The 13,045-nt window shown below is 38.5% G+C and overlaps 1 pseudogene; it reads right to left on the minus strand.

Annotated features, from left to right (window-relative positions):
- Positions 1-2,057: 2,057 nt before the first annotated feature.
- Positions 2,058-12,435, minus strand: LOC106794776 (kinesin-like protein KIN-14M; annotated as a pseudogene).
- Between the last annotated feature and the right edge of the window lie 610 nt (positions 12,436-13,045).

Here is a 13,045-nt window from a genome sequence, read left to right on the forward strand (position 1 = left end):
AGCATTGTAGATTCATAAAGAAGTTAAGCCAATGTTCATTGGGTAGATACTGATGAATGAGAAGAGCTACACCACTACAAATAACATATCCAATGGGTGGATACTGATGGTCATGCATTTGACAAAAAGGGAAAAACATAAAGAAAAAGAATTCTAAAATAAAAATAATGGCAAAAGATATCACTAGAAGTCTAGAACTACATAGAAAAAAAAATCATGAAAACAGAAATATAGCACCAACTAAACTGTACAAGGGCAGAGTAGAGAGTTCTCCGTTATTAATTTTGAAGATCCTTTAAAGATTATTTCTTTCTTCTTAATGCTTGAATCCCTATCCAAACAGTTCTGCAAATGGGGCTAAGACATGCATCTATGTTATTAAAATAATTCCTACACACAAGTAGATAAAGCAAAGTTTGCCACTTCAAAATGACACCCATTTAAAAGAAGGGAAAAGTGTCAATGAAAAAATAAAGGAACCAACACTACTAGAAAAATATGATTTGACGACGCACATTCTACGTCAGTGTTGAAGAACCTGTCGTAGTTGTCAACACGGTGGCATTTACGTAATTATATAAGTTTTTATGTGGCACGTTTGTTGTACAATGACATTTGTCTATAACCCCGTCGTTGTAGTTTTGATGGAAGTCATAAAAGACGGTGCTTGTAGGTACACCGTCCTAGAAATAGTCACATACAAAGTCGATGTCATTAAACACCGTCGTAAATTTTGTAGTTTATATAGTCTCGCGGTAAACACCCTCTCTCGTACCCTCCAAAAACCTAGCGCCCCCGCTATTGCCTGAACTACTTCATCCCGCCGTGAACTCCATCCCGCTACCACCCTGACGTTTTGTTTCCCGCCGTGAAGTACTTGAAGCTGAAGTGGACCTGCTGCTCCCACCACCGCCATGTAGCCGAAGTCGTGCCTTTTTGAGTGGCGTTGCCACCTTTCGAGTGTTCCTGAAGGTAAGGATGTCGAAGTTTTTGAGTTCTGTTTTGGTAATGGTTCAATATGTTATAGTATTAAGGGTTTTTGAGTTGTTCTTTGGTAATGCTTGAATATCTGATTATCGACTTGTTCACTTGCCCTGACAATGTCATCGTTCAATATGCAAAAAGGATTTGAAGCAAAATAAGTGAAAATCGTGCCCTTTTGTGTTTAATTGTTAGTATTTGAATTGTTTGTGGTTGTACCTTTACATAAACTACAAACCCTCTTTCCCAATTGGTATCCCATTTGATTTCCAAACATGCTCTAAGACGCTGATATTGAGAAAGTGATTTTCGAACATGCTGCAATCCCTTTCCACTCATTGTTCATGTTACTGTACTAGTGTTGTTCACACTTATCGTGGGGAAACTCTGCTCGGGAAAAATGTATTGTTATAACCATCCTTTGAAAAAAATAAATTGTGTGAAAAAGGTTACTATAGTATACATCTATCAATTGCAGGCTGCTATTTGGAACTAAGTACGAAAAGGTCACTCATAGAAACTAAGTACAAAAAGGTGCGTATCTTCTGAATCTGAAATACAGTTTTGCATCTGTTTCTATTGGTTCCATGTTGTTATTATATGGGCTCTCTTCAGACTTTTTCGTATTCTCATATTTCATACCTGTGTTTAGTTCAAATTGTCAACTCATAGAAATAATGTTATTTTGTTCTTCAGCGCCTGCATAATATTAAAATTATGGTATGCAATTCCTAATAATAAAACCAATCTTCATATATTTTTAATTTTAAATATATATTGTATTTTTATGATAGATGTGTCAACATAGATCCAGAATTCTGGATGTTGATTCTGTCATTGTTAACTGTGGCTTGTTAGCTATTGGAAATTTGGTTTTGTACTCATTTTATTAGATTCCAATAAGATTGTCTTAGTGAATGATAACTTTAATCTAGACCAAAAAAACTATTGGAAATTTGGAATAGGGAGAGAAAGCCATAGAGAATGGGCAACGGCATCTTATATTAGTGCATGCGATTTGCCTCTGTGTGCAACTTGAAAAATTGTGAAGAGTGTAAAATTTATTATCTCCTTAATTAGGACAGCATAGCATCACCTTCATATATAGCTAAAAGATGCAATAGTTTGTTACACCTTACAAGACAATAGAATAAACACTAGAAATTAGTTTGTTACACCTTACAAGACAATAGAATAAACACTAGAAATTAGTTACCTGCTATTTGCAGGTTGATTTAAAAGAAATGCAACCTCTTTAGCACTATGAACATCCACTACTTTGAGATCAGAAACTTGTGTATTTCCATTTGCGTCATGTTTGATTGTATATTGTTTTCCAGGAGTACCATTTTCCATACGTGTTGTTGTAGATATCAGATCACGGATCCTTTCATTGTATATTTCCAACATTGACACCTGTAAATTTTGCAAGGAAAACCTTATCAGCAATTCTGTGTCATATTTAAAATTTTATACACATTGCAATGGTGAAAAATTAAGAAAAATACTCTGTTACCTACATTTCATATTTCCAGCCTTGAGGTTGTTGAGACTGCTTTGTTTGAAATATTTGCTCTAATGAACGAGGTATCAAGCCCTTCTCCTCTAGATGTCCAGGCCTTCCCATCATTGTATAGGTTTTCCCTGACCCTGTCTGACCACAGGCAAAGATGCAAACCTGGAAAAGATAAAACATCACCATATTATTAGACATCAATGTATATAGTATATATATTGATTTACAAACATTCATGCTAGAAAGGCAACATCCAACACCAAATCTAACAGATAGACATTTGTCTCACAACACTAATATGTCAGAACCAAAGAATAATAGGGCAAAGAAGGAAAAAAATACAATACAACATGAAAGTGAGTATAGAAAATAAAGGGTTTTAGAATTCTGCTTTTCCAAAATTGACTAGTAATAGTGCATTAAATGGTTGATCCATATGTATATACGATTTTAAATGAATAGTGCTTTAGAGATGACAGAAGAACTTTGAAATTACCTTGTAACCATCAAGAGCACTTGGTACAAGCTGTGAAATTTCTACAAAAACTTCTTCTTGTGATGCCTCTGGTGTAAAAACTTTATCAAATGTAAAAGAATGTTTTTGGCCTAAGAACAAAACAAGAGCAACATGAGTTGATATTTTTACAGCACAATCTAATTCAAGGAAAATGAAATAAGAATTGTTTAAAATACATGATCACAACAGATATACCATTTTGGGCTAGGTCAATGGCTCGTCCAGAAGTTTCCATTGATGTTGGATAACTGAAAATCTTGCCTTCTGTGCTACAACTTTCATCAGCTAATAAAGGCCTCACTCGACAGAATACATGAATGTTCCCTATTTACTCCTGTTAATATGAAGATTATTAAGGTGTCAATTATTATTATCAACGTTTTGGTTCAGGGAATTACCAAAATGGTATTATGTAATTTTTTCCTCAGCCTCTCCTCTTCTATAAGTTTATATTCTGCATCTGCTAAGCGTCTTTGCTACTCATTCACAAATTTTTGTTGTCCTTTGTACTCTGTCCTTGTCTCGTATGTAGATATATTAGACACCTAACAAGGAACAAAATCTATGAATAAGATAAATAATCATCATAATGTATATGTCAAGGACCAACTAAAGAATTAAGCAATTAGGTAAAATTTCACATTCTTTATCTAACAAATATATCAAATGGTTCTATACCTAGTAGTATACAACTATTAAAAAAAATTCTTGATTACCTGCAGTTTCTTCTCTGCAGTTGCTAGTTGCTCTTCCAATGCCTTTATCTGATTATCTTTCAAAGAACATTTTTCCTGGAGGAAGGAAGCTCATCCTCTCATGACTCCACAATAACAGAATGGTGTGATATTTAATTAAAATAAATAGGGTATACAAACCTACCTCCAGATCATTAGCTTTTAAGGTCAAGCTGTCCAATTCAGTGGAGGAGTGCTTCCTAGATTCTTTAACTTTCTCTAATTCAGAACTTAAAGTTTGTACTTGAGATAATTGTCAGTCTCGCTCATCTCTTACTTGTTGCAACTCTCCTCTAAGAGAGGAAACTTCTGTAGCCAGGACATCCTTCTGTTTTATAGCCTCCTCTTGAGAAGACTAATAAAAGAACCAAGGAAACTAGGTAATATACCAGCTGCATGATAAGTAAGAAATAAAAGAGAACAAAAAAGACAGCAAAACAAGTTCAATAACTGGGGTCATCGGAATTGTTTTGAAAGATTAAGATAGTTATCTTAAATCTAAAACCAAAAATTACATGTGCCTAAAATTAAGATAAAACAATATAAAATAAAGTATTACAACAACTCTTAAAACTCTGCAATCAACTAAACTTGGCAGGATATTAGCACTTTCAGTTCTTTGATCCTTCTTAACAAGGATTCTTATGAGATCTTTAGGGCATATATACCTTAAGATCATATAGTTTCCACTTTCCACTACTAAAAATAATGCAGAAAGACCAAAAGCATCAGGTCTTGTAGGAGTAACATCTTGTTACTCTCTGTTATTTTCACTAATATTCCAATTTCTTTAATATATGAAAAGTGTTATTAAATTCTTGCTCGTGTTTGTATGTTTATTAATAAAAGTTTTAAAATGATTTGGATAAAATGGTTTTTTTGAAATCAATCTTGGTTAAAACTAATTTTGAAGTGATGTATCATTTATGTTTTGTTAGTAGTAAAATTCAATATTTTATCCAACAATGCAAACATTGTCAAACATATTGCTTCAACTTAAAATCCAATTACTTTGTTCGAATCCTAGTACATAGTTGTCTTAAATACTTGAAGGGAGAGTTTTACTGTCAATAATGGTCATCTGAGTTGGAAATTAAAGATTGTCTCAAGTGGAAGATACATGTGATTAAGACAAAAAAACTTAAAATCCAATTATATATTCAAATACAGCATGACATTAACTGGAATGACAAGCAAAATTTTACAAGAAAGGCGTACTGGATGAATTAATGAAATTGTTGGTTGTGAAATAATGTTATTTTCAGTTATGCTGTATAATTTATCCCCTATAGGTTATTAAACTTTTCCCATTGTCATTTCTCAGGGTTTTTAAACATAGGACAACCAAGTGTTATTGCCATTGAGGATCCATAGGTTTTGTTGGAAGAACTGCCTTTTGCTTTTATAAAAATGAATATTTTCTTTCTGTCAAAATAAATAAAGCAAGAAAGTGGATTGTATATGATGGATTATTCATGATTTTCCTCTTGCTTATGTTTGCATTTCTCAGTTATGAGCTTATTTCAATTTACTTGGGTGGAGTTTTTTTTTTGTTATGGGTGGGGATAAAATAGGGGGTTTGAATGTTGCTGTTGTCAGTTTCTTTTAGTGGACTCTTGATTTTGTAGAGGATATTGAACAGTTATGTCGTATTCTGTAGCTTCTTTGAATCTCTTTTTCTTCTCTTTCCAAGCTACAGGATATTTGATAATTTTCCTTTTAGTCATACTTGTTCTGTCAGTTGCATTCTTCCACAACCTTTCTCTCTTTATTTGGTCTTTCTGATTTTTCAAAAACAGAATATTTGGAGTCACTATTTCCATTTCCAAAGCCACTAGTCCCATGCTATTTTGGAGCAGTTGCTGAATATTTTACCAAGGAATATATTAAAAGTGGAAATTGGAGATATTTGGGAACCAAAATTCTAGGAAAAAACTATTCATACTAGGGTAGTCTACGACAGATTATCTAAGCTGGGGTTGAATAGTCTTGGAACTCTGTCTTCACTACTTTCTTTAGTAAATGCCTTGCAATTTATTTTTTTATAATATGAAGTTGATTGGCACAAATTATTTTGTACATATTAGGCAAATTTTTGTCATAGATGTGGTTGATTGACTAAAGTTTTATTATTTTTCTGGCTGAATCAGGCACCAAAGAATCACATTGGGAAGAACTCCTTTAATTATTTGCAGGTTTGTTTATTTTTTCTAGTAATTGATATTTATTATAATAGTTTTAAAAATGTTTTTCAAATTCCACAAATGACAAACATGTATGATGCCTGAAAACATGTATGCGTTTTTCCTTTTTATTCATGGTATGTAATTGTTCTTTTGAGCCCTCTACTATGATCTTTATTATGTCCTTTTGTCGCAATATCATACAATTACTAATGGAAATAGCTGACATGCGATTTTAAGGGGTTGCATAACATGTTATTTTCATGGTCTTCTAAAATGACCCTTTGTGACATATAGGATCAAGACGTATGATCCATTCAATTCTTGGAAGAGGTCTCGGCATGTACCCTCCCTTTCTAATTACACAAAGGCATCTGTCAAATTGGAAGACCACTGATTAAAATGTGTATCGAAATCTTTCTCCATAGCTTTAAGCCAGGACTAGACTAGAAGAAGCGCTTCATCCATCAGCTTGCTTGCATTAAAAGTTTGGTTATCAAAGACCACCTTATTTCTATGTTGCCATATGGTCCTTGTGAGGGCTATCCACCAATAGCTCCATCTTATATCTTTTGTTCGTGTAGCATTCCTTCTGCTGTGCTGCATGAAATGATCTTTTTGTTCTTTCGGGAAAGCACCCACTGAATTAACCCATGAGAGTGACTCCCACCACAAGGGGAGGACCTTACTGCAATTGAAGAAAAGGTGTGCTGCAACCTCCTCCGAATTGTTGCATAACGGGAACATTGGGTCACTTATCTCTACTTGTCTCCCTCTTAGATTCATCTTCATTGGTAAGCGGTCTTTGATAAGCCGCCATGTAAATACCGCTGCCTTAGGTGGTATCTTAAGTTTCCACAAAAGCACAAAAATCCCATCCTCTGTGTCCCCCCTTATTTCCTCTGCTTCTATTATAATTCACGATTGTCCTTGTCCTTGTGCTGGTTCTTTCAACATAGGGTTTGAGGAATTAGTGTAATATAGAAGAAGTGTAGGTCTAATGTTTTTGTCGCAACATGCCCGTTTGCGGGAGAGCGAGGCGAGGGTCACGGGTGCGCTTTCCAAGGGAGGAAAGATGTGTGGAGTCGCCACCAACATTTATTTGTGGAAAACGTCAGAAAAACCGAAGGAAACCGGTCAAAAAGAAAATTCCAAGCTCGGGAGTTGTATTTGCGTTTGAGGAAGGTATTAGCACCTCTCACGTTTGTCTCAAAGGACAACAGCCTTATTTTTTAGAATTGTGGAAATTGTGTTACCTTAACTTTTATTTCTTTTTATTTTTTGAGGTCGACAAAAGCGGGGCTCTTGCTCCTACGTACCCTCCATCGAAGAGGAAATCAGACCTACGTAGTTCTTCTTTAAGCGTGAATCAAGCGATTCTTTTTACTTGGAAGGTGATCATTTTAAGGCGTTGGACCTTAAAAATGATCCATTTACTTGGTAAGAAAAATTGAGATAATAAACTTTCAAATCCTTTTTTAATGATTTTTTGTGGACGAGCTTGACTTTGCGGGTTGATTTTAGCCTTAGTTTCACTTTAGTTATTAGTCAATTCAATTAAGAAAGAGAAATCCCAAAGAGAAATGTCCGATTGATTTTTTTTGCTTTATTTTACTAAAAGGTATTTTTTGATTATTATATTATTATTTTACCTCTTTTTTTATTTCCAACGTGGTTACAGCACGACCGAACGGTCGGATTTCATTTTAACAGAAATTAACGGATATTACAAATCAAATGATCGGTGAAAATTTATTTTATTTTTTGATTAGGCGAGAAATGACTTAAATAAATGACTGAAGCACGTCAAAAGAGGGTACGGAAAGTAAATGAAATGAGAAATAAAAGTACACAAAACAAATGGGGACCACCATGGGTACATAGAATGAATTGAAAAGCTCGGTTTGGGGTAGTTACCGGTTGAAGACCGAAGAAAAACGAAGAACGAACGATGAATGTCGAAGAACGGTTGAAAATCTTCGCGTAATTACCCACGGAAATGTTACGGAAGCGCCTCGGCTTGGATTTTCTTCACGGAAACAATTTTCCTCAGCAATTTCAAGAGAATACGAAGTGCCAAGAAGGCTGAACCCCTTCCTTCTTCATTCCTCCCCCTATTTATAGCAAAATAGGGGAGGAGCTTGCCACCCAGCTCGCCCAGGCGAGCCAGGTTGCTTCCTCCAGAAGCAACCGCCTTCTGGAGGAAGAATCTGGAAGGCCCAAGTGGGCCTGGTTGCTATTTACACCCTTTTTTTTACTAAATACACTCCCTTTACTTTTTTGGTGATTCTTTTTTCGTAACGTTACGCAACTTTACGAATTTCGTAACGACACTTATTTTCTTTTCGTAAGGTTACGGATCCTTACGGATCATGTATTTTAGCTTTCGAAAAAGTTACGGAAACTCACGGATTGCGTAACAATACTTCCTTTTGGTTTCCGTCAAATTACAGAATTTCACGGATGGCGTAACCACGCTTCCTTTTGATTTCTGGCGCGTCTCGGGACTTCACATATTGTGCAACAAAAGGTGCCAAGTACTTCGAAGCGGTCAATCAAAGGTTGCATGCCATCAAGCAATAGTCCCCGGACGAAATTTGGGTTTGACAGTTGCCCCTCTTTACTTACCTTTTATCGGAGATAAGAGGAAAGCAAAGATAAAACACTGATTTCGTCCGTCTTTGCCCTTTCCGTGATTAGTCTATGATGACTCCCGTCTCTCCTTCTTCTTTTTTTTTTTCTGCACAACACAAAACAAAACACAAACAACAAAAACACCAATAACATAATATACATATATACACATGTTTGGCGAAGGAAACGATCGGGAAAATAACAAAAACCACATTTCCCAATCACTGGAGGCTCCGCACCTGATGGTGGAGGATGCATGAATAGCGCTAGGAAATCAATTCATGGGTCTCCGAACAAGATTTCGAGGGTGGAGGATAAGCGAACAGCGCTAGGCAATCAATTCGCGGGGCTCCAGACTCGATGGTGGAGGATGCATGAATGAAAATCAATTCATTGGGCTCCGAATAAAAGTGGAGAATGGAGGATAGGCGAACAGCGCTAGGCAATCAATTCGCGGGGCTCCAAACTCATTGGTGGAGGATGCATGAATGACAATCAATTCATGGGGCTCCGAATAAAATTGGAGAATGGAGAATTGGTGAACAGCACTAGGTAATCAATTCACGGGGCTCCAGACTCGTTGGTGGAGGATGCATGAATGACAATCAATTCATGGGGCTCCGAATAAAATTTGTTGGCAGGATCGAATGGTCTATCGGGTTTTTTTCCACCTAAAAAGGCAAACATGCTTTTTGCAAAGAAAAATAAATCATTCGCGAGAGCACCATATCTTAGAGAAGCAATATACCCATGCCAAGGGTAATCTTCCTTGTAACCGTAAATGAAGGGCAGGACGTCAACATTTAGCTTTTAAATGAACATTCAGGGGAAACATCGGGTTAAGCTGAAACTGGGAATAAATCACTCATAGTGTATACAAACTCACACAGGCAAGTGTTTTACCCTAACCCCAAACCATAACTGCACCATGACTTTATTTTGCACACGATTTCCTATCGAATCAAAGATCACACGAGCGATCACGGATCAACAGGATTTTCTCGAAGAGGAAGCTGGGTGTTTCGGTCTTTTCCTATTTGTTTATGTGGGGCGGGATATCGCCAGTCGAGAATGACTTTGAATGGCAATCCAAAAGGAAGAACCACCAAAAAATGGGTTTTCCTTTGCCGGCAGTCACTTACCTTGCCGAAAATTTATCTGGTCTGAAGATTTTCTGTTCTCTTTCTTTCATTGATCGGGAATTACTCTGTTTTCCTCCGATCTTTCCTTTTTACTTTCTTCCGATCTTTTGATCGGGAATCCTTCTTTTCCTTTCTTTTCATTTTTTATTTTCCTTCTTTTCATTTCTTCCTTTTCTTTCTTTTCATTCCTCCCTCTCCATTTCTCTCTTTGGGAGATCGGGTTTTAGCAATCTATTTGCTCTCCCTTGAGGAGATTCCGCTGTCCTTTGCTTTGGGGGAAAGGATGAGGATTCTTTTTATAGGCCAAGGTTCAAAATAGTCTAAGGTTGTGTCTCAATGGGGTCTTTTATTGTGGGAGCCCGATCTTGATATCTAGGGCAAAACAAATTCGTGTGTCAAGGTGTCGGTCTCGGGCCGAACTTCCATATTATTCCACAAGGCACGCGCAACAATGATGATTTGGAAACAATGTGAAAAATTAGTCATGGCCACAACCAGGTGGGCACTCAAGCATCCCGTTTATGGCATTGTGATACTATAGTTGGGAATTTACACAAACAGACCCAACGTTTCCAAATTATGTCCTTTCATCAGTTCAATGAATCCATCCATTCTTATCTCGGTTATTCAGGAAAATAAACTCTTAGCGTCAGTCCCTTGTTTCTAGAAGATATGTTTGCTCTCTACGAATGATTTATGCTTCCTAACCGTAACATGCCGACCTTCGAGGTCTTTCTTTCTTTTTCCTTTTTGTTTTTTTCTTTTCTCTTTTTTTTTATATTCACAAAAAACTATACATCCATTGCCCTCCATGAGAACAACTTTCCTTTGTACACCTACATTCCTATACATAACGAACTTTTTTTGTGCACACACGCATTAAAACCCTTTCTCTTCATGTCAACACGGTCTATATACAAACCCTATTTATGTTCAAAGATCTCCTTTTTTCATTTTTTCCAACACACACCCGTAGTTTATACAAAAAATTCTTTACATACACTTGTCGTTCATATACACAAAAATTTCTTTTCACACATTATTTACACACACAAAATCCTTCTATTTTCTTTTACATATATAAAAAACTATTTTCTTTTCTTTATATACATAGACACGACATTTGTTCACAACGCTTCTTTCTTTTTATCAGGATTTTTGGTTCATTTTATTTTTAGGACGACGTTCCTAAATGAGAAACTCTACATGGTTCCGGAATTTCAAAAAACACTATTGACAACAACGAAGTAAGCACTAACGTAACAGTTTAAATGACATGTATGCACAAAACAAGAGTCAATCAAAACGAAACAAACATTAGTCCCTCAGTTTATACAAAAAACAAAATGATACGTAACAGATAAAAAAGGAAACATAAAAAGAGAATATGGATCTAGGGACCTCTCGATCATGTGGCTTTGCTCCCTCCCAAGAAATCGAGCAAATCGGTCATCTCCTCGTCCATGCGGGCCTCATCTGCATCGCCGGGAGCCTCTGCAGGTGCCTCCCCTGCCTGGGCCTCAGGCCAATCCCCGGGCCATGCGACCTCTGCCCTGAACTGATCTGGAGTAGGGCATGGAAAAGGAGGGAAACCTTGGCTCTGCAGGCTAAGGCTGAGCTGGTAGAGGCAGTCATGGGTCTGCACGTGCGCCCTGTGGTTGGCCGCCTGCTGGCAAACCAAATGCCGTAAATACCGCTCCGTGTCAAATGACCCAGCTGGGTCAGCCTAAGGAGGTGGCGGCGGTGCGTTTGGGGCCTGCGGGTCGCCACCCTGCGCCTGTCTGGGCGTGCAATACTTCTCTATGATAGCCTGGGTGATCGGCAGTTGAATCACCTTACTAGGTATGACAGGAACCCCGAACGACTGGCAGAGACCCGTGATCAATGTTGAAAAACCCAGGGCCCTGTTAGACTTATCTGGGTCTAGAGGGTGCCTGGTAGGTGGCATACCTACAAATAAATAAATGGCATCAGCGATCAGTTGAGCCACATGAATGTTCATCCGTGTCAGGATGGCATACACCAGCTGAAACTTCGGCAGAGGGAGGTCGGAATTATGATCGCTGGGCAGGATGTTGCTGAGCAGCAACGTCATCCATGTGTGGGTCAAGGTAGTCATGTTGGTGCGCATGATTCGCACCCGTCTCCCGGCAGCGGTCCAGGAAAAATCTTGACCTGGTATGCATAGCAGCTGAGCGATGGCCTCCTCATCAAATCCATCGGCCTGGTTCCTCCTCTGACCGTATTCGCACTCCTAGCCCTCCTCCAATACTAGCGGATATCCCAGGAACTGACTGAGGGCGTCTGCATCGAAAGGAATCCACTGGCCCCTTACCCATGACCGGAGGTCCCGTACGCCCTCCTCAGTAGGCCAAGCATTGGCGTAAAACTTGAGAACTATATCCAGATCAAACTTGACCATGGGCGTGACCAGCAACATCCAACGCCGCCGAGCTATCTCCTCCTGAAAATCTGTGTACTCGTCGTCCCTGAGCTGGACGCGTCTCTCTCGGTGGAAGGACCATCCCTTGATGGCTTTGAAACGCTGCTGGTGCTCAGCGCTCCTGAAACGATGGCTATCGAACTCGGGAGCGGCACTAGTCCCTACGGCCGCGGCATCCTTCCTAGATCTCTTTGAGGCGACGTTTTCTGCTTGTCCAGAGACGTTTTCTGCTTGTCCAGCGCCGGGAAGGGACGACGACCTGTCGGTCGTGACCCTATCCTCCATTTGCATCCGTCCCTAAGTACCTGAAAGTAGGAAGCAAACAATGCACGGCAAATCGTGACCGGGCCATCGTCTTACCTTGGTTGATTTCTGCCGTCAACTTTGTCTTGACTTCTGACCATGGCCTAAGACGATTCTACCCCTGTTATCACAAAATATGCATGTGTATGTGCATGCATGAATGTTTTCAATGCAATGATCTTCTTAGTGAAAGCTGGTTAGGTTCAGTTTTAAATAAGCGTTTGGGGCACCCCATGAACTGAGCGAAAAGGACTCAGGTTATTACAAACTAACACAATGTTTAAAACCAAAGTGAGGACTGCAGCCTCAACCCATTTTCTCTTCTTTTAAAGAAACGTGACGAGACAATTACAGCGGATGGGAATCCCTGGAGGAAACCAAGAAGAACAAAAAACTCAAAAAATAAAAGAACATGCAGCGGTTCCCTCAATTGCCACAGACTTCAAGCGTAATATCGTTTAACGACATCGGAGTTCACGGGCGAGGGTAGTTCCTCTCCATCCATGTTGGTGAGTATCAGAGCACCCCCAGAGAAAGCCCTTTTCACAACGAAAGGTCATTCGTAATTCGGGGCCCACTTCCCTCGATTATC

The sequence above is a fragment of the Glycine max genome, chromosome 10 (assembly GCF_000004515.6).
Source record: "Glycine max cultivar Williams 82 chromosome 10, Glycine_max_v4.0, whole genome shotgun sequence".
NCBI lineage: Eukaryota > Viridiplantae > Streptophyta > Magnoliopsida > Fabales > Fabaceae > Glycine > Glycine max.